Raw genomic sequence first — 21245 nt, forward strand, 5'->3', positions numbered from 1 at the left:
CCTTCTAGACAAAAGGTACCACCACAAAAATTCTTCCTACCCAAGAAGTGCCCAGACTGTCCCAACTACACCTGAAGCCAAAGCTTCCAGACTTTTTTTCCTGGTGGAAAGAGCTGCTGTTCCCTTTTTTCAGCCCTGCGCTGCAATGGCCGATCCCACTTAAACAGGAGGCCAGGCCCAAAAGAGTTAACTAAGAAATTTGGGCCTGCTAACAAGCTACCAAAATCCAAAATGATCTGTGCTCGTTCTGTTCTACTTACTGGACCAAAGCTTAAGAGAATAGTACAAGAACATGTAATAGGCCTAGAAGCAATAAATTAGAAATACAACAGGATCAGGTAGACATTTGAATAGAAGAAACAGGCCGGGAGCCAGGGCTTTTTCCAAGCTTCAGTGAGCTGGTCAAGAACAATGGAAGAGAAGAAGGGTCAGGCTGAAGAAGATGAGTTTAAGTTCCCAGACCCACCAAAATTGAGGGCCAAGAGAAGCTCCGCCCCAAGCCCTGCCTGAGCTCCAGCTATACTCCACCTATTATTAATATGCATAGATAGATGTTGTAACACTTGAATATGCATTTAATCACATCTGAAGATCGTATAAAAATGCTGATTTTGTGTGAAACCTTTGAGCAAGTTTGTCCAGCGTGAGCTGGCTTACTCCCAACATTGAATAAACAAATACCTTGCTGCTTAAAGATAAAAAAAGTCTCTGAGCAGTTTCTCAGACCGATTTTTCGGATTCATTTGGCGACCTGCAGCAGCACACCTTCTCCACCCGGTTGCGGAATCCCCCGGAGGACGGGACCCCCTTGGGCGCCCTCGGGTAAGTCTTTTTACCCGAAGGGGCTCCCTTCTTTGGTGGCTTCTTGCGGGGGCTGGACAAGAACACTGCCTATTGATAAAAGGTATTTGTATCTGGTTTCTGGTTTTGTTTATTCTGGTTCTGGATACCTGTGAGTCGAGGCGGGACGCCGTCTCGCAGGGGACATGGGAGAGGACGCTCTCCCGGGGGAATATCCCCTCTAGTCTGGTCTTCTGGTCTGGTTTTGTTTGTATTTGGCCAAGTATTGTTATTGTGTACCTGATATATCTTGCTTACCTTGAAACATCCAGGAGCACACAGTTAAAGGTATTATCATGCTAAGAGTTGCTATATGAGAGGTAGTGCTGAAGAGTTAACTATAAGCACATCACTTTGGATAAGACCTAGAATTAAGATTTGTCAGTTTTGCAACTGTTAGTTATATGTATGAGCCTTGTGTAACAGATGTAAGGTTTGCCTCCCCGACAGACAAGGCTGGGTCAGAACCAGTGTGCATATTGCAGAAAAGAGGGACACTGGAAGCAAGAATGCCCTGAATTAACAGGTGGAAATACAGGCACAGGAGAGGCTGTTGTTGCTTACAGAGTACTGAGTGAAGGGGGGGGCGGCAGGCCAGTGCCTAGGGGACCTGCTGGTAAAAATTAAACTAGGGGAAGAAAAAGAAGAATTAGATTTTCTAATTGATACCAGGGCTACATTTTCTGTTTTGAATTAATACCTAAAAATGATAAATATGTTTAAGTCGTGGGTGCCACTGGCCAATCAGAAAAGCTTTCTTTTGAAATCCCTAAAGTTCAAAATTGGAAAACAAATGGGAGTGCATCAGTTTTGGTATTTACCAAATTTATCCAAACTGGTATTGGGCAGAGACTTACTAGAAAATCTGGGAGCTGTAATAGAATTCAGACAAGGTAAAATTGAACTTAAGGTAAAGGAAGAACAATTAATAGCAGCTCTGAGTTTAGCAATGAGCTATGTGGAGCCAAGCCAGGGTAATTCAGATGTCAATCAAATTTTAGATCAGGTATACCCAGGAGTTTGGGCTACTGAAACACCAGGAAAGTCAAAAAGAGCAGCTCCCATTGAAATAGAATTACGGACAGGAGCAAACCCAGTAGTTAGGAAGCAATATGCACTGAAGCTGGAAGATAGAAGAGGAATTGAGCCAATAATAGACAACTTTTTGAAATTAAGGTTTTGTAGAGTGTGAATCAGATTTCAACACCCCAATTTTACCAGTCAAAAAGACAAATGGAACACATAGGTTGGCTCAGGATTTAAGAGCAGTAAATAAAGTAGCTAAAACATACATGCAGCTGTTGCAAACCTATGTACCTTATTAACAATATTAAAAGAAAGTGTAATTTGGTTCACAGTATTAGACTTAAGAGATGCCTTTTTCTGCCTTCCCTTAACACAGGAAAGTCAAAGGATATTTGCCTTCAAGTGGGAAAATCCCACCACAGGAAGGAAAACTCATCTCATTTGGACAGTGTTACCTTAAGGGTTAGAAAATATTGCCACAATTTTGGGAATTAATTAGCTAAAGAATTGGAACAATGGCAGTCACCACCGGGAAAGGGTGTACTTTTATAATGTGTGAATGGTCTATTGATTGTTACTGAAAAACAAGAAGAATGTGCCCAATGGACAGTAAACCTCTTAAACTTTATGGACTTAAATGCACTTCCAGTGCAGAAACAAGTGGTGTACCTGGATTACAAAGTATCTGAAGGACAATGATCACTGGGGACAACAAGAAAGGAAACTGTCTGCCAGACACCGAAACCACAGATGGTGAGAAACCTTCAAGCCTTTCTAGGAATGACAGGTTGGTGTTGTTTATAGATATATCAGTATGGGCTAATTGCAAAGCCTTTATATGACCTGCTGAAAATGACTAAGGGCAACCTCATCTGGACCCCCGAAGCAAGTGGAGCCTTCAAACAACTGAGATGAGAACTCATGAGGACCCCAACGTTGGGTTTGCCTGACGTAACGAAGCCCTTTTGGTTGTTCTCGTGTGAACGACAAGGAATGGCTCTGGGGGTCCTGGCTCAGCAACAAGGGCCATACAAAAGAACAGTAGCCTACTTCTCCAAGCAATTGGATGAAGTAAGCAAATGATGGCCCACCTGCCTAAGGGCAGTAGCAACAATGATCATAAATATAGAAGAAGCCAGGAAATTTACAATGGGACAGAAAATGACTGTGTTAGTGTCCCACACAGCATCTACAGTACTGGAACAGAAAGGAAATCATTGGCTGTCACCCTCCCAATTTCTGAAATATCGGGTAATCCTGGCTGAATCAGATGACATAACCATTCAGGTGACTAACACTGTTAACCCAGCTTCATTCCTAGAAGGAAGAATCTCGGCTGCACCTGTCATGCAGGACTGCCTGGAAACCATTGAAGCAGTGCACTCCAGCTGCCTGGACCTTAAAGAAGAACCACCCCTGGATGCAGAAGACTGGTTTACTGATGGCAGCAGTTTCATAAGACAAGGTGTGAAGATGGCTGGCTATGCTGTGACCACCACTACTGAGGTAATCAAATCAAATCCTTTGCCTGCAGGAACCTCAGTCCAGAAAGCAGAACTGATGGCTCTCATTCGAGCTTTAGGATTGGCAGAAGGAAAACAAATTAACACCTGGACTGACTCCAAATATGCCTTTGGCATAGTTCATGCTCATGGAGCAATTTGGAAAGAAAGAGGACTTTTAACTCTTCAAGGAAAAGTTGTGAAATATGCTGAAGAAACTCTACGATTCTGTACAACTCCCCTCTCAGGTGGCAATTCTGCACTGCCAAGGACACCTGAAAGGTAACACTGTCCTGGAAATAAGAAACAGAAAAGCTGATGCAGAAGCTGAATTAGCTGCTGCAAGAAGTAAAGAACTACCAGTAGCAGCTTTAGTGCTAGAAGAACTAGACACAGATCAACAGGTAGAATATCAAGAAACAGATTATAAGTGGATACATGAAAATGAAGGTAAGGTGTTAGACAATAGATGAGGTTAACTAAAAACAGGTCAGTTAATACTGTTAGAAAAATTAGTGTGGCAATTTGTAAAAGTAAAACATGATAAAACTATTGGGGCTTAGACTCACTCTATTAGCATTTAAGGACTAGAGTAGCAGGACCAAATTTATTTACCACAATAGAGCAAGTCACATCCCAATGTGAACTTTGTCTTTAATACTGGAACAAAAATACACCAAAGGGCAATAAGTAAAGGGCATTTCCCAGGTGAAATTTGGCAAATTAATTTCTCTGAGCTCCCAAGAAAAGGGGGGGGGTCCTGTTATCTCTTAGTTTTGACTGACACATTTTCTGGATGGCCTGAAGCTTTCCCATGTAGAAAAAAATGAATCAAAAGGAGTGGTTAAAGTCTTGTTGAATGAGATTGTACCATGGTTTGGAATGCCTAAGAGCATCTCTTCAGATAGAGGTTCACACTTTTGTGCATGAATTGTACAAGCAATAAGTAAAGCACTAAAAATCAATTGGCAACTGCATATGCCCTACACACTGCAAGTAAGTGGGCAAGTAGAAAAGATGAATCTAAAATATGTCAAGAAACAAATTTTCATTGGTATCAAGCTTTACCTGTTGCTTTAATCAGGCTAAGGGTCAAGCCAAGATCAAAAGGGAAACTGAGTCCATTTGAAATTCTATTGGGCAGACCCTACATGATGCAAGCTGTGAATAGTGAAGCTGTAGATCAAATCAGTTATCAGTATGTGTGTGATCATGTTATGGCTGTAGGAAAACAATTGCAGAAAAATGCTACAGTGGTGTTAGAACACCAACCCAAGCAGCCTGATTGTAAGTTACATCCATTCAACCCTGGTGATCAGGTATATGTTAAGAATCTTTCAGGAGATCCACTACAGGAGAAGTGGGATGGACCCCAGCAGGTGCTGATGACCACCTTCACAGTGATCTGGGTGGAAGAGAAAACCACGTGGATCCACTACTCTCGAGTCAAGAGGGTTCCAGAGGAAGCATGGACCTCGGGAGAGGAATCATCTACTATCAAGCCTCCTCAATGCTGATCTTTGGACTGATAAGTACATTGGTGTTTGATGAAATTCTTGCCCAAGAATCATTATGGTCTCAAGCCTACAACGAGAGTTCTGGTCTACAATTTTATATAGACCCAGAACTTCCAGTTCACCCAGGCAAGCTGAACCAATACAATCCATCTGTTATAGTCCTCCAAGGAACAAGGGTACTGAATAATTGGTAAAATCCTGGTACCCCATACAATGCAAGTGTTTTAATAGGCACAGATTAGATGGTCACCCAGAACTGACGTTACTGTGAAATGTAATTAGTGGCTGATCAGTGTTGGCACACCTTCACTCTAGATAAATCAGTTTCTGTGATGTGTCAGTGGACATTCAGAGAAGAAAATATAACCAGGAGATTTCCAACCAGCAAATCTCCTACCACCCCATTGACTAAGACCACCACCAGTTCTACAACTCCTTCTTTAGCCTGTGAGAGTGTCCACAATTTAACTTATGCTGGACCTTACATGATTAGACACTCAAATGAGCAGAAGCTGTTGTTAGATCCCACATATTCACTGAAGAGGGTTCGAATAAACCTTCAAGTAAACATATCAAACATACAAAAAGATTGTCAGCCCTGTATTCAACAAAGCCTTAAAGGCTGGCATGCATAGATGATGGCCAGATCCCCTCGTACCAGAATTCAAAGAGATGAAACCAGATGGTTTGGCACAGGATTAAGTGTATTAAACACCATAGATCAAGAAGTATTAGTGAATAAACTAAGTGCTGTCACATCTGATCTAGGAAACATCTTTGCTCACTTTGGCAGAAACACAATCATTGGCAGTTAAATTGTTAACATTTGTAGCTAACCGCACTGCAAAGGATTTCACCAAGATTATTGACAATGCTGGTGTCATCCATAAAAGGTTTGCACTTGCAATACAATGTCTCCAAACTCAACAGTGGGTACAATCTGTAGCTGCAAGAATATTAAGGGAAGGAACCTCAGGAATATTACCACAAGAAGTAAGAGAAATAATAGCTAGAAACAGTTCTACTACACAATTTGAGAAAAATTACCAGGCGTGGTGGCAGTTAGAGAACTTCACTTACAATCCTCAACATGAACAAATTGAAGCTTATGTGCTCACTATCAGTGCAGCCAAAGAAAAGACCATCTTTCCTATCCTGACATTAGGAGCCATACACCAGAATGTAATTGTCAGACCCATAGACCATAATGTTTGGGCAAGTTATGATCACACCAAGAAAAAGTGACAGTCAGTCAGTCCTGAGGCATGTATTCCTAAAGGACAATTAGGATATATCTGTGAAAATGCTGTAGTAGAAAATGAAGATTTATGCTTAGATATTGAAGATAGTGTGTGTACCTTTGAAATGCTTCCCCATACTAAAACCCAGTCACAAGTCTATTACGTAGGAAATGGATGTGCATGTGTTAGAATCTTTTGTGTTAATTTTACCATAAATACTTGTCATGAAGTAGGGAGTGGTACTAATTTTTTGTTTTACTAAAATAATAGGCTGTGACTTTGATTATATCATTCTAGTGACTACTAGACAACTGATTGAAGCTGATTATACAATGTATCATGATGTGCCAAAACTGCAGACAGGAATGAACATTAATCTTCTAAAGCAATGCTTAAACATCCTGATATAGAAAAACTGGTCCAGGAAGTAAACAGAATGACTAAACGAATGCTCTGGCAAGTAGAACATGACACTGAGAGCATAAAAACTGTTCTAACCAAAGTGGAAAAAGTGGGAGAGCACCACTGGTGAGACATCTTTACAGGATACTCCCCTACAGCATCACAAGTGTTCCACTGTTTGATACATCCAATACTGGTATTAGGAGCTGGCATGATTCTACTACTGGTCCTAATTGTTTGGCTATGGTACAAATCAAGCATCATGGTTAGAAGGATGCAGATAATGTGGGCTGTGATGAATACCTATCAAAATCCATTAGAACTTGACGAAAGAATTCATAAATTCTAAACAAAAAGGGGGGAATGAAACAGGAGGCTAAGCCCAAAAGAGTTAACTAAGAATTTTGGGCCTGCTAACAAGCTACCAACATCCAAACCGATCCGTGCTCATTCTGTTCTACTTACTGGACCAAAGCTTAAGAGAATAGTAAAAGAACATGTAATAGGCCTAGAGGTGATAAATTAGAAATGCAGTAGGATAAGGTAGACATTTGAATAGAAGAAATAGGCCTGGAGCCAGGGCTTTTTCCAAGCTTCAGTGAGCGGGTCAAGAACAATGGAAGAGAAGAAAGGTCAAGCTGAGGAAGATGAGTTGAAGCCCCCAGACCCCCCAAAATTGAGGGCCAAGAGAAGCACCGCCCCAAGCCCCACCTGAGCTCCACCTATACTCCGCCTATTATTAATATGCATAGATAGATGTTGTAATTCATTGAATATGCATTTAATCTCATCTGAAGATTGTATAAAAATGCTGATTTTGTGTGAAGCCTTTGAGCAAGTTTGTCCAGCGTGAGCTGGCTTGCTCCCAATGTTGAATAAACAAATACCTTGCTGTTTAAAGATAAAAAAGTCTCTGAGCAGTTTCTTGGACCGATTTTTTGGATTCATGACATCATACCATTTCTGTGACATTACACTTCCCATGTGACATCACGGCTCCCCTGTGACATCACATCTTTCCTGTGACATCATATCCTCCCTATGATGTCCTAGCCATCATATGACATCACATCCTTTCTGTGACGTCACATCTCTATAACTTCACATCCATCATATGACATCACACCTCTCCTGTGATATCACATCCTCCCCTGTGACATCACATCGTCCCTGTGACATCACACCTCCCCATGATATCACAGCTCCCCTGTGACATCACATCCAGTCACATCCAGATCCATCCCAAGGCTGGGGGTGTGTGTGAGACAGGCAGAACCACAAATGCCTGCACAGCCCAGAGCAGTCAGTGTGGGGCTGTGCTTGCTGCTGCAGAGACCCCCAGGGAACAAACCCAGGCAGTAGGTTGGGGGGGTGGGTGTGTCCCTAAGGAGGTCACTTGCCTTATTATTGCTTATTATTTGTAATATCTTACAGATCTATCATACAACACCTAAGGATGGATTCTATAGAATATGTGCCATATATTTGGGTTGGGTCTGGTTGAGCTGCAGTTCAGTTCCCCACAGCAGCCCTCCCAGGGCTGGGCTTGGCATTGGCAGCTGGAAGGGGGTTGAGAACACCCCAGTGTTTTGGTCACTGCTGAGCACAGTACCAACACTGGGACATTCCTTCCTTAGCTGAGGGCAAGAGCCTGGCAGGGGACCCAAGTAGGCCAGCTGAGCCCAACTGACCCAAGGGACATTGCAGACCATGGGAGGTCAGCTCAGCTCTAAAAGCTGAGGCAGGGAGCAGGAGGGGGGCATTCATTGTCTAATGGCTGCCTGCTGAGGAACCGTCCCGCGGACCCAAGCCCTGCTCCTCGGGAGTGGCCGACCATGGCTGCTCATGGGAAGCAGAGAACAAACCCTGCTATCTTTTGCTTTAAATAAACTGCCTTATCTCAACCCTGCTATCTTTGGCTTCTGCGTGCGCATCGCTTTAATTTTTTCTTTAAATAAACTGTCTTAACCCACGAGTTGTTTTTTTTTTCCACCTTACTCTCGCCCCTGTCCCGCTGGGAAGGGGAGTGATAGAGCGGCTGGGAGGGCACCTGGTCTCCAGCCAAGGTCAACCCACCACACACCTGAACACTTCCAGAGACTTCACCACCTCCCTGGGCTACTTTTTCCAATGCCTGAACACTCTCTCAGTGGAAAAAGGGTTTTTTTAACACCTAATCTGAACCTCACCTGATACAGCTTTAGGTCATTTCCTCTCTTCCTGTCACTAAAGGCTTTGCAGAAGAGACCAACCCCCTCCCCACTAAAACCTCCTTTCAAGTCATTGCAGAGAGCAATGAGGTCCCCCCTGAGCCTCCCCTTCTCCACACTCAACCAGCCCAGTTCCCTCAGCCGTCCCTCAGCAGACATGTTTTCCAGAGCCTTCCCCAGCTCCGTTCCCTTCTCTGGACACGCTCCAGCCCCTCAAGGGCCTTTTGGCACTGAGGGCCCAGAACTGGACACAGCACTCCAGGTGGGGCCTCCCCAGTGCCCAGCACAGAGGGGCAATCAGTTCTCTGCTCCTGCTGGCCACACTCTTCTCCACAAAGGCCACGATGCCCTTGGCCTTCTTGCCCCCCTGGGCACACTCTGCCTCATATCCAGCCCCTGTCAAGCAGCACCCCCAAGTCCCTTCCTGCTGAGCAGCTCTCCAGCCCCTCTGCCCCCAGCCTGGAGTATTCCAGGGGGTTGTTGGGAGCCAAAGGCAGGCCCTGACACTTGGCCTTATTGATCCAGCCTTTCCAGATCCCTCTGCAGAGCCTTCCTGCCCTCCAGCACATCCACACTCACACCCAACGTGGTGTTGTCCACGACTTTCCTGAAGGGGCACTCGATCCCGTGTCTCAGATCATCAATAATGATGTTAAACAGGAGCAGCCCCAATCCTGAGCCCTTGGGAACCCCACTAGTGACTGGCCCCACCTGGATTTCCTTCCATTCCCCACCACTCCCTGGGCCATCAGACACTTTGTCACCCAGCAAACAGTTCCCCGGGCAAGCCATGAGCAGCCAGTTTGTGCAGGAGATGCTGGGGGAGATGGTGCCAAAGGCTTTCTGGAATTCCACAGAGACACATCCCCAGCCTTTCCCTCAGCTGCTGAGCGGGTCCTTTGTCAGAGAAGGAGATGAGGTTGGTCAGGCAGGACCTGCCCTTCCCAACCCCACACTGGCTGGGCCTGATCCCCTGGTTGTCCTGCCCCTGCCATGGGATGGCACTGAGGAGGATCTGCTGCATCGACTTCCCTGGTCCTCAGGTCAATGGGACAGGCCAGGAGTTGCCCAGATCCTCCTTTTGGCCCTTCCTGTGCATGGGCATCCCATGTGCTTGTTGCCAGTCAGCTGGGACTTGTGCAGTTGTGCAGCACTGCTGGGGAATGAGTGAGAGTGGCTTGGTCAGCTCTTTCTCCAGCTCCCTCAGGACTCTTGGCTGCATCCCATGTGGGCCCAGGCACTTGGGGGGGTCTCACTGGCAGAGCAGGTCACTGACCATTTCCTCCTGCCTTGTGGGGGCTTCACTCAGCTCCCCATCACCAGCTTCCAGCCAAAGCCTGCCTGCCAGGTGTCCAAGGGGTCAGTTCTGCTGCCCCCTCCTTCCTTCCCCCACAATGGAAAACTCCCTCATTTTGGGTCCCTGTGCCCCAAACGGTTCCGACCACCACCTCACCCACCAGTCCCACAATCATGGAATGCTTTGGGTTGGGAGGGGCCTTCAAGAGCATCTCAGGACCCTCAGAGGAAAGAATTCCTTCTTACTCCTTCCTCCAACCCTGCCCTCGATCCGTGTGAAGCTACTGCCCCTTGTCCTGTCACTCCAGGACCTTGTCCAAAGTGTCTCTCCATCCTTCTTGTTGGCTCCCTTCAGGCACTGGAAGGCCACAATTAGGTCACCCCAAAGCCTTCTCTTCTCCAGCCTCAACAATGCCAATTCTCTCAGCCTTTCCTCACAGCAGAGCTGCTCCATCCCTCTGATCCTCTTGCTGCTCCCCTCTGCACTCGCTCCAACAGGTCCATGTCCTTCCTGGGCTGGAGCCCAGAGCTGGAGGCAGCTCTGCAGGTGGGGCAGCATCACAGCCACGCATGTTCCAGCAAGGACACTGTAGATCCTCCTGGAACCAAGGACCATTGTGACACTGCAGGGCCTTCTGGAGCCAAAGGAGCCCTGGGACACTATGGAATCTCATGGAATCAAGGCAGCACTGTCACCCTGGGAAACCTCCTGGAATTCAGGGACCATTGTGACACTGCAGCTCCCCATAGAACAAAAGGAACCCTGGGACGCTGCAGAAACTCATGGAACCAAGGGACCATTGTGACATTGAGGGGGCTGATGGAATCAGGAGTCCATTGGGATAATCCAGGGCCTCATCAAATCAAAGGAATTCTGGGACACTGTCGAGCCTCCTGGAACCAAGGGAGCCCTGAGATATTTCTGAACCTCCCAGAATCCAGGGGCCATTGTGACCCTGCAGAACCTCCTGCATTCAAGTGCTCCTTGTGAAACTGCAGGCTCTCCTGGACCCCAAAGATTCCTGGAACACTGCAGAGCTCACAGAACCAAGGGGCCACTGTCCCACTGCAGCTCCTTCTGAAGCACAAGGGATCCTGGGACAATGGGGAATCTCCGAGAATCCAAAGGGCATTTGGGGACTGCAGGGCCTCGTGGGACTAAAGGAACCCTTTGGAGACTGGGGAGGCTCATGGAATTCAGGGGCCATTGGGACATGTGGGGCCTCCTGGAAGCAAAGGAACCCTGAGAATTTTTGTGGGAACAAGTTAAGGCAGCAGCAGCTGCATTCAGTTAATCAGGATCACCAAAGAGTGTTTTGGCCTTGACTGGTGTTTTCCATCCAGAGAGTGCTGTTTGCCAAAGTGGAAACCACTTGGAATGCCCTGCATGGTTTTTTCTCTGTGTTTTTGTCTGGTGGCTGAACACAGCCAGCACATGAGGGGAGGGGAATGTGTGGGATCAGGGCACTGCTTTGGGGCCATGCTGGGAATTCCAGTGGACTAAAAGACAAAGCCCAGGTGCTGTTTCCAAAGGAACCCCAATGAAAGGGGGATGCCGGAAAGATGGGCGGACAAGACCCAAAATGGAACTCTGTGTGTGCAGCCTCATTTTATCCTTCCGCATTCACAGGAGAGAGGGCAAAACGTGGGGGTTGGGACCCCAAAAGTGTTCAGGGGGGAAATGGGGGATTGAGGGGACAATGAAAAAGTGGGAGAAATAGGGAGAAGGGTGGAAAAGGGGGGGTGGTTTGACCAGTCTGACGGTCCCATGGGGGTCTTTCGGCACAGGGGGGTGGGCAAAAGGGGGGTGGCCCCCCTGAGCTCCCAACTGACTGTGGGGTGCTGGGGGCTGCTGGATCCAATCTCAGCCTTCGATCATGCCAACACTTTTAAGTTTAGGGGAATTACAGAGGTGTGACTGAACCACTTTTGTTTCCCAGGTTTTAATGATGGCAAGTCAGATCTATTGATACAAATGAATTATTAAGGGTTACAAATGATCAGACAAAAGATCTTCATCAGAATTATTTTCTGCACAAAATACACACTAAAACTAACAGGAGTACAGCATAAGATAGGACAGTGCTCTACACTAAAGCAATTGTTGAAGCAATTCTACTCAAGCTGGCACAAAAGCAATAATTCTTTATTAGAGATAGATGGAACTCCCCCAGACCAACGCTCGGGGGGAGATCTCTGCTCTCAACCTCCGGCAGTGACTTTGGGGGGGCCCCAGCCAAGGCAGGAATCTCCAAACATCCTCCAGGAAGGATTCTGTTGAAAGAACCTGCCCCTGTGAAAGGGGACTGGCCCTTTCTGGTCAAAAGGGATGGACTGACAGTCACTGGACTCCAGGGGTTGCCTCACAATCAAGGGCTTCATTCGGGGTGGAAGCAATGAGCTTATCCCACAGTCGGGGCACTGGTAGGGTTTCTCTTACCGGTGGGTCCGTTGGTGTTTGGTCAAATTAGAGCTCTGGGTGAAGCTCTTCCCACACTCCCCACACTTCTAGGGCCTCTCCCCAGTGTGGATGCACCGGTGCCTGATGAGGGTGGAGTTCTGGTTGAAGCCCTTCCCGCAGTCGGTGCAGCAGAAGGGCCTCTCATCTGTGTGAATCCGCTCATGCAGGAGGAGATATGAGCTGGTCTGAAACCTCTTCCCACATTCCAAGCACTTGTAGGGCCGTTCCCCAGCGTGAATGCGTTGGTGGGTGCGGAGGGTGGAGCTCTGGCTGAAGCTCTTCCCACATTCCCTACACGTGTAGGGATGTTCCCCAGTGTGGATGTGCTGGTGGGTGAGGAGGGTGCTGCTCCTACTGAAGCTCTTCCCACATTCCAAGCACCTGAAGGGCTTCTCCCTGCTGGGAGGCTGCTCAGGGACCACCAGCTCAGAGCTCCGCCTCAAGCTCCAGCCACCTTCCGGGCACAGGTTGGCTCTTTCCTCCTCAGAGCACCCTGGGATGGCTTTGGAGCCCCTCCTGCGAGGGGATCTCCGGCCCTTTTCCTCCCCGCTGCCTTCCTGTGCCGTGGAGCCCTTCAAAACGGCCTCTCCCACCAGGGTCTCACGGGGGGATTTGTCCTCCGGGCTCTCCATCCTCAGTTCGGGGCCTGGAGCAGGAAGCAAGAAGGACAGGGAGGGGATTTGCCTCCGGCCCACAGGGAAGGCCAAGGACATCCCCCCAACTCCGGCCCCGGCAGGACGGCGGCGCCAGCGGGGTTGTCCTGCAGCCGGGGCCATGCTGGGTTGACAGACCCAGCACAACACCCGCCCAAAGGGACACTGACTTCCTCCTCACCTGCCTGGGGGGCCCAAGGCATCTTCCTCTTCCTCGCAGCCTCCTCCTCCATCCGCCCAAGCTTTGGGAAGGACAAATCCTGATGGGGGGGAAAAGAAGGGCTAAGCGCGTTGGCTTGGGGGTTCCTCCTGCCCAAGTCCATCTCTAGAACTCACCGGGCATCCTGTGTCCATAAAAACCTCCAAAACACCAAGATTCAGCTCAGAAAAACCCAAACCATCGAGATTCAGGAAAAAAACCTTCAGAAACAGAAAGAAGACCCTTAGTCCCTCAAACTGCAAAATGTTGAAATTCAGCTAAAAATACTCCAAAATATGAAGATTACCCCAAAAAATTGTCCCAGAAGTTCTCCCTCTCTGGTCTCTCCCCTCTGGGGTTCAGAGGGTCTCCCTTGTCTGAGATGCTGGGGGTCCCACGTAGGGATGCTGGGAGTGTTGGGGATCCCAAGGGTTCCTTCTCCTGTGACTCTCGCCTTACGGGTGCTGTGTTCCCACACATTCCCCCTCTCCAGGGTTCTCCAACTCTGTTGTCCCAGGGATCCCAGAGGTCCCCACTGTCCAGGCTTCCCCTTCTCCTCTCCCCCGTCTCAGGCTCTTGGGGCTTCTCTCGCCCCTTTCCCAATCACCCGACAGCTGCAGGAAGGGCAGGGACAGGGGCGGAGCAAGAACATGAACAGCAGGAAAACAAGTGCCTTCCCCCCCATCCCACGGGCACCCGGGAAGGGGAACTCGTCCCAAATATCCTGGGGAGAGTGCGGGTGGTCATGACATACTCGGGCTGCCAGCACAGATTTCCTTGCAATGTCTGCAGGGAGTCAGGCTCTGGAGAGGAGATTGTGCCCCATGGATGGGATTGCAGAGGGGCCCTCAGGTCCCCAGCAGGAATCGGCAACCAGGAATAGACACAAAAGGCCCCCACAAAGATTTGGGGGGAGTGTCCTGTAGGGAGGGGACAGTGTCACCCCACTAGGGCAGGGCTGGCAAGTGGGAGGCTGCTCCAGGGGTCTGCAAGAGGCCTCGTGCTCTGCTCGGCCCCACCACTGCCTGGTACCAACACCCCCGGCTGCCCCCGGCCCTGGGCAGCTCTGCTGCCACAGGCTGTGCCCTCACCGTGGCCCTGCAATGGCCCTGCCTGTCCCTCACCCGTGGCCCTGCCCGTGGCCCTGTCCCTTGGCTCTCTCTCTGCCAGCTCAGTGTGGGCCACACGGGCTGGGGGTCCCTCCCAAGCCCCCCGGGCAGCCGGCGTTGGCTGGGGGGATGTGAGGGCTGGGCCTGCTCAGCACAGCCCCGGCCTCGTGCCCAGCACCTCTTTCCTGACCCACACAAGAGCTTCCCGGCCCCCCCAGGGCTCCCCTGATGCTGCCTCTGCTCCTGGCCCTGCCTTTGCTGCTCCCTTGGCTGGGGCAGTGGCTGCAGGGGGGGGATGGCAGCAGCTTCAGCTCCACGGCACTTCCTGGGGGGAGCTCAGCCCGGGGGGGACAGGCAGGGACCTGAGGGGGATGGACAGGGGCCCAGCAGGGACAGACAGGGCCTGCAGGGGAAGGCACAGGGACAACGTGGCCCCCCACACTGCCAGGGCTGTCTCTGCTCCTCCTTGCAGGCTCCGTGGCCAGGCACAGTTTGTGTTCCTGGGTGCCCACCATCTCAGCACTTGGAGATGCTCAAATCAGCGCCCGCAGCTCTGCAGCAAAGCCCCAGCTCACCTGGCACACAGGGGATGGACACAGCACCTTCTCAGGGATGGGCACTTACAGCTTTTCCTCTCTTCCCCACCACAGGGCTCTCCTTCAGCAGCACCTCTGCCTTGCACTTATTCTCAGCCTCACCTCAGGGACAGCTCTGGGCTCACCTCCGCGCCACTTCTCAGCCTCACCTCAGGGCCTGGGCTCAAGGACAGTAACCTGCAGGGAGGGGACATCAGGTGCAAGCTCAGGGCTGCCTGCTTGCACTGGCCTCTGGGCTTCTTTCTCTTTCTACAACCAGCCCACAACTTAGCCTGCTTTTCTAACACCACACATTTACAGACTAACCTTGGAGATAGATATGGACAGACATCTCTATCACCCTGGGGATAGAGCCTCAAGTATGTGCTGCCATAGGAATGGCAATCACAGAATCACAGAATCAGCCACATTGGAAAAGACCTCTGGGGCCATCAAGTCCAACCCTGGATCCAACCCCGCCAAGCTTCCCAGACCATGGCACTGAGGCCACATCCACTCTCACCTTCAACACCTCCAGGGACGCTGACTCCACCCCCTCCCTGCCCAGACCATTCCAAGGCCTGATTGCTCTCTTGGGAAAAAATTGCTTCCTAATATCCAACCGAAACCTCCCCTGGCACAGCTCAAGACCCAGCCCTCTTGTCCTACTGCTGCTTCCTGGCAGAACAGCCCCACCCCCACCTGGCTCCAACCTCCTGGCAGGGACTTGCAGACAGTCAGGAGGTCTCCCCTGAGCCTCGTCTTCTCCAGCCTCAACAACCCCAGCTCCCTCAGCCTCTCCTCACACCACTTGTGCTCCACTCCCTTCCCCAGCCTCGCTGCTCTTCTCTGCTCCTGCTCCAGCCCCTCCAGGGCCTTCCTCAACTCAGGGGCCCAGAGCTGGACACAGCACTCCAGGGGTGGCCTCACCAGCGCTCACTCCAGCCCAACAATCACTTCCCTGCTCCTGCTGACACACTCTTCCTCAGCCAGGTCCCTCTGCAGAGCCCTCCTGCCTTCCAGCACATCAACACACCCCCAGCTTGGGGTCACCTGAACATTTGCTGATGAAATGCCTGGTTCTGCAGCAGCTGCAGATGCTCAAGGGGCAGCAGGACCAAGTCAGGGGCCGGGGGGGACCTGGGGGGCTTTGGGGTCCGGGAGGGTCCTGGGGGAGCTGGGGAGGGGCTTTGGGGATTGGGGGTACAAACCAGCCCAGACCAGGACAGACCAGTACAGACCAGTACCTCCTCACTGCTCCCCAGATCTCTCCTGGAGATGGGCCACGTTGTCCTGGGACACCTGAGCCCCCTCTAGTGCCCCCAGTACAGCCCAGTGCCCCCAGTACAGCCCACTGTGTTCCTGTCCCAGGGTGCTGGGTGATCTTTCTTTGGGGGGGTTGGAAGGGATTTGAGGTGGGGACTGGGGGAGATTTGGGGGGATCTGGGGGGCGGTTGGATGGGGATTTGGGGGATTTTGAGGGGCTTTGGGTGAATTTGGGGGAGTTAAAAGGGTCTTGGGGGCATTGGGGGATCAAAAGTATCTTAGGGGAAGGAGATTAAACGAAAAAAAGGGGAGTTGGGGGACATTTGAGGGGGTTAAAGGGGCCTAGAAGGGGAGAGGAGGGCCTGAACCAAGAGCAGGTGAGTCCTGAGACCCCCCTCGTGTCCCTAAGACCCTTTCGGTGTCCCCAGTTCCCCCCTTGGCATCCCCAATTCCACTGTCCTCAAACCCCTCCCCACTGTCCCCAAACCCCATCCCTGATGTCCCCAACCCTCCATCTCACCCCAGGAGCACCCCCTGGACCCTCTGACCAAAAACACTCCTCCCCCACTCACAGAAAGGCCAAGGGCATCTGGGGACATGCTGGGGACAACTGGGGGGCTTTGGGGGGCACTGGGTCATTACTGGGGGATACTGGGACACACTGGGGGAAACTAGGGGGTACTGGGAGGGACTGGGGGGTTACTGGGGGATTACCAGGACACACGAGGAGACACTGGGAGGTTACTGGGCCATACTGGGGGTTACTGGGTGCTCACTGCAGGATCACTGGGCCATCCTGGGGGGCAGTGGGAGGTCACTGGGACACACTGGATGGTCACTGAGGGGGTTACTGGGCTATACTGAAGGTCACTGGGATATACTGGGGCACTGAGATCCCCTTACCCAGATGTGGTACATCCCCCTCCCCAGATTTTTGGGGGCACCAACAGGACCCCTCCCCTGGGAGCTGGGGGACCCCCTGAACCCCACTTCTGGGCTTTAGGGGACCCCTGGGCCCCTCTGTCTTTAGGGTCTCTGTGTGCTGAGTTTTGGGAGTCTCTGAGGCTCAGGGGGGGAATTGGGATCCTCCTTCCCTGTGGTCGGTCCACCGACATAGAGACCCCATAAAATCTCCTCAAAACCCCTGAAATTCCCTCAGAAATCCACCTCTGGACCCATCCAAACCTCATCAAGGACCCCTACAAATCCCCTCAGAGACCTAATTCCCCCTACCAAGACCCCCTAAACCCTCTCAGTGACCTGTAAAACCCACCTGGGCCCCCCCAGGCCCTTTCAGGGACCCCAAAAACTACCTCAGAGACCCTCAAAACCGTCTGGGACTCCCGAAATCCCCCTAGAAACCTCCAAAACTGCTTCAAAGACCCCTCCCCAGAAGGCCCCCCAGGACCTCCCAATTCCCTCGGAGACTCCAAAACTCCCTCGGGGATTCCCAAACCCCTTCAGGGACCTTCAACCTCCCCCCTAAGTCCCCTCAAGACACCAAACCCCTTCAGAGACCCCCCCAAAACCTCCTCAGGGACCCCTAAAAGCCCCTAAGGGACCACAAAACTACAGAACAGCAGAAGAGCTTTCTGTAAAGGAAGGGAGCAAAGATTCTGAGAAGGAGGAGACCAAGGAAAAACTGAAGCAAAGCAATAAAATCATCCTGGCCCTTGCAGTTTTTCCTTCACCTTTTTCTCACTTTTCCTTTTCTTAGGGTCCTTTTTTCGGTTGGGTGGTTTTGAATTTTTTTTCCGAGGGACTTTTTCGGCAATCGAATCACCCTTCCGGGTTCCTGGGAGGCCTCCGGGCCCCGCGGCCCCCGAGAGGGTCCTCCGAACCTCCGAACCCCCCGCGCTAAACCCTCCCGAGCCCTCCAGCCTTTCCCCCCACAGCCGCGCTCCCCGCAGCCCCCGAGGGGATCCCCAGACCCCGCTCTCCCGCACCCCCTGCCTGCACTCAGAGCTCACCGACCGACCCGCCGCCATCACCGATTCCCGGCAGCCAACGCGGCAGGGGCGGGGGCGGGGCTGCGGGGGCGTGGCCGCGCGCTGATTGGCTGCGGCGGCGTTCTCTGAACGCGGTGCGCGCGCAGCCGGGAATCGGTGATGGCGGCGGGGCCTGCGGTTCGCTCTGAGTGCTGTGAGTCCCCCCGGAGGGGGCTCGGGAGGGTTTAGCGGGGGGGTTCGGGGATAACCGAGGAGGTTTTGAGGGGTCCCTGAGGGAGTTCGGTGTCCTGAGGAGACTCAGGGGATGGTTGAAGGTTCCTGAAGGGGTTTGGGGGTCTCTGAGGGGGTTTTGGTTTCTGAGGAGATTTGGGGGGTGCCAGGTGGGCTTTGGGGGTCTCTGAGGAGGTTTGGGGGTCCTGGCGGGACCTTTTAGGCAGTTTTGGGGTGTCTAGGGGGTTTACGGGGTGTTAGATGGTTTTGAGGGTCTCTGAGGGGGATTGAGGGGTCCCTAAAGGGGACTGGGGGGTCCCAGGTGGGTTTTGCGGGTCACTGAGAGGGTTTAGAGGGTGCTGGGGAGGGATGAGGTCTGTGAGGGCATTTGAGGGGACCTTGAGAAGGTTTTGATGTGTCGAGGGGGGATTTCAGGGGTTTTGAGGGCATTTTGGGGGGTTCCCTAAAGCCCAGCAGTGGGTCCAGGGAGTCCCCCAGCCCCAAAAAGAAGGGGTCCTAGGGATGGCCCCCAAAATCCGGGGGAGGGAATGTACCACATCTGGGTAAGGGGATCCCTAGACCCCAGTATATCCCAGTGACTTTCCAGTGACCCCTTCAGTGACCACCCAGTGTGTCCCAGTGACCTCCCACTGCCCCCCAGTATGGCCCAGTAACCTGCCAGTGTCCCCCGCTGTGTCCTGGTAATTTCCCAGTAACTCCCCAGTCCCTCCCAGTGCCCTCCCAGTGTCCCTCAGTTCCCCCCAGTGTGTTCCAGTATCCCCCAGTAATCGCCCAGTGCCCTGCAAAGCCCCCCATCTGTCCCCAGTGTTTCCCCAGATGCCCTTGTTCTTTCTGTGAATGTGTGTGGGGGTGTTTTTGTGGTCAGAGGGTCCAGGGGGGGCTCCTGGGGTGAGATGGAGGGTTGGGGACATCAGGGATGGGCCTTGGGGACAGTGGGGAGGGGTTTGTGGACAGTGGAATTGGGGGTGCCTAGGGAGGAATTATGGCTATGGAGAGGCCCTGGGAACATTGGAGACACCAGGGGGGCCTCGGGGTGTGAAGGGAGGAACTGGGGACACCCAAGATGGTCTTGGGGACACCAGGGGGGTCTCAAGACTCACTTGCTCGTGGTGCAGCCCCTCCTCTGCCCGCCCAGGCCTCTTTAACCCCTCCCAAATGTCTCCTAACCTCCATTTTCCCTTTAATCCCCTCCCCCCATAGGTACCTCTGACCCCCCAATGTCCCCCAGACCTCTTTTAACTTCCCTAAAGGCACTAAAAACCCCCAAATCCCCATCCAAACTCTTCAGATCTCCCCCAAATCTTCCCCAGCCCCCCCTCAAATCACTTCCAACCCCCACAAAGAGCGATCACCCAGCACCCTGGGACAGGAACACAGTGGGCTGTACTGGGGGCACTGGGCTGTACTGGGAGGGCACTGGGGGGGCTCATGTGTCCCACAACAAGGTGGCCCATCTCCAGGAGAGATCTGGGGAGCAGTGAGGAGGTACTGGTCTGTCCTGGTCTGTTCTGGTCTGTCCTGATCTGTCCTGGTCTGTACCCCCAATCCCCAAAGCCCCTCCCCAGCTCCCCCAGGACCCTCCCGGACCCCAAAGCCCCCCAGGCCCCCTTCAGGCCCCTGACTTGGTCCTGCTGCCCCTTGAGCATCTGCAGCTGCTGCAGAACCAGGCATTTCTTTGCTCCCCACAGGGTCATTCCCACACCGAGAATGGAATCTGGAGGCAGCAGGATGTGCACAGTGCTCCCATTTCCTACAGTGCAAAGGGGCTGCAGGGAATGATTCCCCTGCTCTTGCAAATCTGCCAAAACCTGCAGGGCACAGAAGGGAGAGCTTCAGGAATTTGCTGGCCTTGGGGGTAGAGCTCACAGGGTATTGGGAGGAACATATCCCTCAAATACAATCTCTCTGCAGACACAATATCTGTCTGGACAGAGAGATAAAGCAATAACCAGATATATTCTGTGTCATATCAATGGCACATATTCTACAGAATCCATTTTTAGCTATTGTATGATATATCTGTAAGATATTACAAATAATAAGCAATGATAAGGCAAGTGTCCTTTTTAGGGACATACACTTCAGAAGGGAACTTGCACTTGACACCCCCCCCTCTTCAGCTTCGAGCCACCCAGTGCCACAGAGGGGGACAGAGCTCCTGTGGAACATTCTATTCCACTGACACAGAGCAAGGAATAAACCCAAACTAGTGCCTGGGTTTGTTCCCTGGGGGTCTCTGCAGCAGCAAGCACAGCCCCACACTGACTGCTCTGGGCTGTGCAGGCATTTGTGGTTCTGCCTGTCTCATACACACACAAAAGTCTGGTTAGTGCTGCCCTCAGGAAAACCCCCCAACCTTAAATTCAGGCCCCATCATGTAGTCATGAAAGAAGTTGTCAGTGAATTTGCCAGAAAGCATGAAAAGTAGAAGAGCACACTGTTATACACAAATACAGGTAATTACTGTTCTGACCACACATTCCAGATTAATTTGGTGCAGTGATAATAAAAATCATAAACCCACGTAATGCTGTGCAAGAGAACACAGATTGACCACGTGAAGCCAGACATTAATAGAGATAAATTCGAGAAGATCAGCAGTGCAGTGTTTTAATCCTGCTAACATTTGTGGACAGTCTGACTCTGACTTCATGTACAGGATGGACGTACCTGTGCCCCGGGGCTGCCAGTGCCATGGTGGGCAGCAGGAACCACAGAGGATGGTGCCAGTGAGGCAAAGAGCCACAGCCAGATATTGGCTTCTGTGT

The 21245-nt window shown here is 51.4% G+C and overlaps 1 protein-coding gene across 1 annotated transcript in view; it reads right to left on the reverse strand.

Moving 5' to 3' along the window:
• LOC135405223 (zinc finger protein 239-like) overlaps nucleotides 1–21245 on the reverse strand; it is a 229329-nt gene that overhangs the window by 67205 nt on the left and 140879 nt on the right. The window lies entirely within an intron of this gene.

The sequence above is a fragment of the Pseudopipra pipra genome, chromosome W (assembly GCF_036250125.1).
Source record: "Pseudopipra pipra isolate bDixPip1 chromosome W, bDixPip1.hap1, whole genome shotgun sequence".
NCBI classification, from domain to species: Eukaryota; Metazoa; Chordata; class Aves; order Passeriformes; family Pipridae; genus Pseudopipra; species Pseudopipra pipra.